Source organism: Triticum dicoccoides, chromosome 6B (genome assembly GCF_002162155.2).
Source record: "Triticum dicoccoides isolate Atlit2015 ecotype Zavitan chromosome 6B, WEW_v2.0, whole genome shotgun sequence".
NCBI lineage: Eukaryota > Viridiplantae > Streptophyta > Magnoliopsida > Poales > Poaceae > Triticum > Triticum dicoccoides.
The window spans coordinates 302,471,034-302,475,233 of NC_041391.1; the positions used below are offsets into that span (position 1 = coordinate 302,471,034).

At 49.1% G+C, this 4,200-nt stretch overlaps 1 long non-coding RNA gene across 2 annotated transcripts; it reads left to right on the forward strand.

Moving 5' to 3' along the window:
• The first annotated feature begins 2,347 nt into the window (after positions 1-2,347).
• On the forward strand, positions 2,348-3,585 carry LOC119321059. Of its 2 annotated transcripts, XR_005155096.1 has the most exons (4): positions 2,348-2,432; positions 2,530-2,602; positions 3,105-3,214; positions 3,432-3,585. It is a non-coding gene; the product is annotated as an uncharacterized LOC119321059 (long non-coding RNA). The 2 variants fall into 2 exon arrangements; XR_005155095.1 differs by having other exon boundaries at positions 3,105-3,585.
• Positions 3,586-4,200: the final 615 nt, after the last annotated feature.

A 4,200-nucleotide genomic window follows, 5' to 3' on the forward strand; every position in this document is an offset into this window, starting at 1 on the left:
TTCCATCATGGCCGAGCTGGAGCGCCCCGGCGCCGTTGCCTCGACCCATCCCCTCCGACCACCCCGCCTGCACCACCACTCGATGCGCGTGACTCCGAACACATCCGTCCTCCCTGAGACATCCAAAAGCTTCTCTATGAGCTCGCGCAACTCCCGCACCCCCTCCTGGCCTCGGCCGTTCCCTCCATAGCCTCTGGATCGAGCGCGCTTGACGTCACCGCGTCGGACGTCCTCCCAATCGACGCGACCGGCCTCCCACACGCGCGGCCTACGCCTGCCTGCACGTTCACTGGCCCGGCACACCCACGGCCCCCACACACACCCCGCGCTCACGCCCCCACCGAACCGCGCCACTGGCCACCCTGGTCGCGCCATGTGCGCCTGCTGCGCACCTCCATGCGCGCCCCGCGCCCTGCCCGCGCAACCGCGTGACTACCGCTACACTGCTGCCTACTAGCTACTCATGCGCTGCTGCTGCCTCTCCTGCTACCTACCGTTGTTGCGCTGGCTTCCGCTTCCATTGCTCCTGCCGTCGCCGCTGCTGCCCCCATTCACCCGTTCCCCCTGCTCGCCCGTGCTGGCTCCACCCGTCGCTCTCTGTCCGCGCCTAGGCGCCTGCTAGCTACTGCTCATGCCTCTGGCCACTCTCGAGCAAGCCCACTTACCGTCGGCGACCCCCGTGTGCACTCACACGTTCACCAACCCCCCTATAGCCGGCTTGTGCCACTGACTTATGGGCCCAATCCGATTAGATTAGTGGTTAAATTGATTAACTAAACATACGAAACGACTCCTTGGCGATCGATCGCGGGAGCGATCGATTCCGACCGCGCTCGTCGTTCCACCTATTCCCTTTCCGTTTCTAGTTTTTTTTCCTTTTCTGGAAAGCCCAGTTCGTCCGCCTATTCCCTTTCCCCTTTCCATCCCCTCCTCCACTGCAGCTGCCCTGCTGCCCCCTCCTCGGCGAGGCGCCTCACGAGCGCCGCGAGGTCAGCGCGGGAGCCGCGCCCGCACGAGCGCCGCGAGGGAGGTGGCCAATACGGCGAGGCGCCGCGCCCGCACGAGCGCCGTGAGATCAAAGTGCAGCAGCAGCCAATACGGCGAGGCGCAGCGACTGCACGGGCTCCGCGAGGTCCAGGGGCGGAAGCAGCCAATACGGCGAGCGGTGCCTGTCCGGCGACCATACGGCCTCCGCGGCGTGCTCGACCTTGCTCCTACGCCTCCTACCCGGGCTGGACCTCCCCCCGGGCGTCGTCCCCACCCGCATCACCAAGCTCCCCAACGGCGTCCGCGACTCGGCGTCGCCTCCGAGGATTTCCAGGTACTACCCACATCCCCCTCCCCTCTTCCTTCTGATGAGTCCATGGCTGACAGCGGCCACCGTCTCCGAGCTCACGAACACCCAGATTTGACAGGGAGCAGCACAGGGATGGCGATTTTGGCAGCTCTGCTCTGATGATGCCGTCAGAGCACAGCTTGCTCGTTTTCAGCATGAGGAAGAAGATGATTTGACAGGGAGCAGCACAACTTGCTTGTTTTGTTTCTCTGTAGCAAGTTATTCTATAAATACTGAACACTATGCAAGGAAATCAGCAGCTGCCATTGTTCAAGAATGTACTAATTCTCTGAACATTGTTTTGTTTTTCTTAGCAAATTATTTCTATGAATTCTGAACATTTGCAAAGAAATCAGTAGCTTTCATTGTTAAGAGAATGAGCTAATTCTCTGAAAATCTTTTTTGTTTTTAGCATGAGGAAGAAGATGATTTGACAGGGAGCAGCACAGCTTGCTTGTTTTGTTTCTCTGTAGCAAGTTATTCTATAAATACTGAACACTATGCAAGGAAATCAGCAGATGCCATTGTTAAAGAATGTACTAATTCTCTGAACATTGTTTTGTTTTTCTGTAGCAAATTATTGTATGAATTCTGAACATTTGCAAAGAAACTGTTGCTCCTTTGGATCGATGCCGGAGGCGGGACTGACTGACTCACCGCTGTTTCTTCATCCGCAACACGTTCAGATTAACACCGAGGCTCCCTGCCGTTCACAGCGTCTTGCCAAGTACAATACTACAACCAGGCAAGTAGCTCTTCTTGTATGTGGTGCTGAAGCAATGCCGGCTCCTTTTTTGGCCAAAACCTTCTTGCAAATGATTTAATAAAGTATTTAATCCCATGGTTCATTATTCCGTTTAGTGTAATCTGTCCATTCAAGCATTATCTTGTTCATGCTTTGTTTCAGCAGCGTTTTGTTTGTTTAAAAAAAGTCACACTAACAGTTTTTTCTTTTTCTAATTGGAACAGCTTCTGAGGATCGAGGAGGAGCTGGGCGACGCTGCGGTGTACGCTGGCCTCAAGTTCGCTTGACTTCCATCAAAATGTAATCATGTTGTACACAGTACACTGTTCTCCATCGGCGTCGACTCCCAAGGTCTGGTTCGGTTCGGTCCGCCCCTTTCGATGCTCCCCATTCATCTGTTTAGCCTCAAAGATTTGCAATTTATTCGTTTGTTTCCAAGCATCGGCAGCAGCTGGCATGACGAGCACTGCACAAGGTCCCTGCTGCCTGCTGACTGTCAATGGCTCCCTTCCCTGCTGCAGGTAGCATCTTCACTTATTCAGTTCAGACATGCAGAGCAAAAAATATGTGGCCAGCTGAATTCTAAATAACGACGTCAGTTCAGACATGTTAAGAGAATCAGCAGATTTCATTGTTAAGAGAATGAGCTAATTCTCTGAAAATCGTTTTGTTTTTCTGTAGCAAATTATTGTATGAATTGTAAACATTTGTGCAAAGATACTGTTGCTCTGAACATTATTCAAACAACAGAGATAGAGCACAGTCTATTGGTATATACATGAGCATTAAGCTAGGAGAATTCTTAGCTAATCCTTGATGAGACATTGGTGTGCTGAATTATCTCTGTTACCCACCATAATTTATTTTTTTATATGAAATATGCATGCTTGTATGTGTTGTCCCATTTTTTAGTACTTGCGGTGTCATCTTCAATTTTTTTTCTCATAAATTATGATTTTGTTTAGTTATAAATTTTTAGGTTTCTAATCTGGTGCCTGCTACTCCTTTTGACCATTTTTGCAGGTCGTAGTTGAAATAGACCCACAAGACAGAAATCAGCTCCGGATTAGTCCTTCCGAAGCTGAGTTATTTTACATCAGTTTACCCCCTTTTAGCAGCTGCCATTTTTTTCGGTACTCCTTTCGAGCATTGTTCAAAGAAATCAGCAGCTGCCATTATTTTACATCAATTTACCCCCTTTTAGCAGCTACCATTATTTTCTGGTACTCCTAGCATTGTTCAAAGAAATCAGCAGCTGTCATTATTTTTACATCAGTTTACCACCTCTTACTAGCAAGGAACAACTCATTTCTCTCGCTACTCCTAATTTTTTCTTGTGCTTTTCTGTAGGAGGAGAAATTCATTCTCAGATCACAAGAACCACAGAACACCAAGGGTGATATTCAGGTTGACATATTTCCATAGACAATCTAACCTGTACAGGGATGAGTAAGAGATGAAAAACTTCAATTGAAAGCACCGCAAAGGTATCTAAGCAATGGTAACATCATTTGAAGAACATCCCTTTCCTTTCCCTGATTTACCGTAGGTTAATAACTTATAACGTAAATGTCAATAACTTACAGCATAAATATCTTTTTATAGGCAGTCTTTCACACTAAAACGACAACACAGGCCGTACAAGATACTTCCTTTTTTCGTACACTGTTCTTCGTGCTAGTATCAGGTTCAGTAAACATACACACAAGTAAAAATGCTCATTTGTTTCTATCTACGCCCACCATGCAAAAAAAAAAATGACCCAAGAAGATAATTGCCTCCATTTCTTTTCCCATAGCATCCTATGCGCGTTGTAGCTCTCTGGTCTAGCCCACGACGCCTCGTTATGTCGCCTGTTGTTGGAGGACAGATAAAGGGAATTAGTCCCTTCTGCTTTCTATATAAGAAAATATGATAGCCATAAGAAATCCGATAAGATTAACACTGCTAGTGCAGAATATTTAAGCATTACCACTGCCACCCTGTCTTAGCGTAACGCGAGTCGAGGCGGACGTCGTCGCGGTAGCGACGACGGAAGCCGAGACGAGCACATGACACCATTGCCATCCTGTCTTAGCGTAACGCGAGTCGAGGAGGACGTCGTCGCGGTAGCGACGAC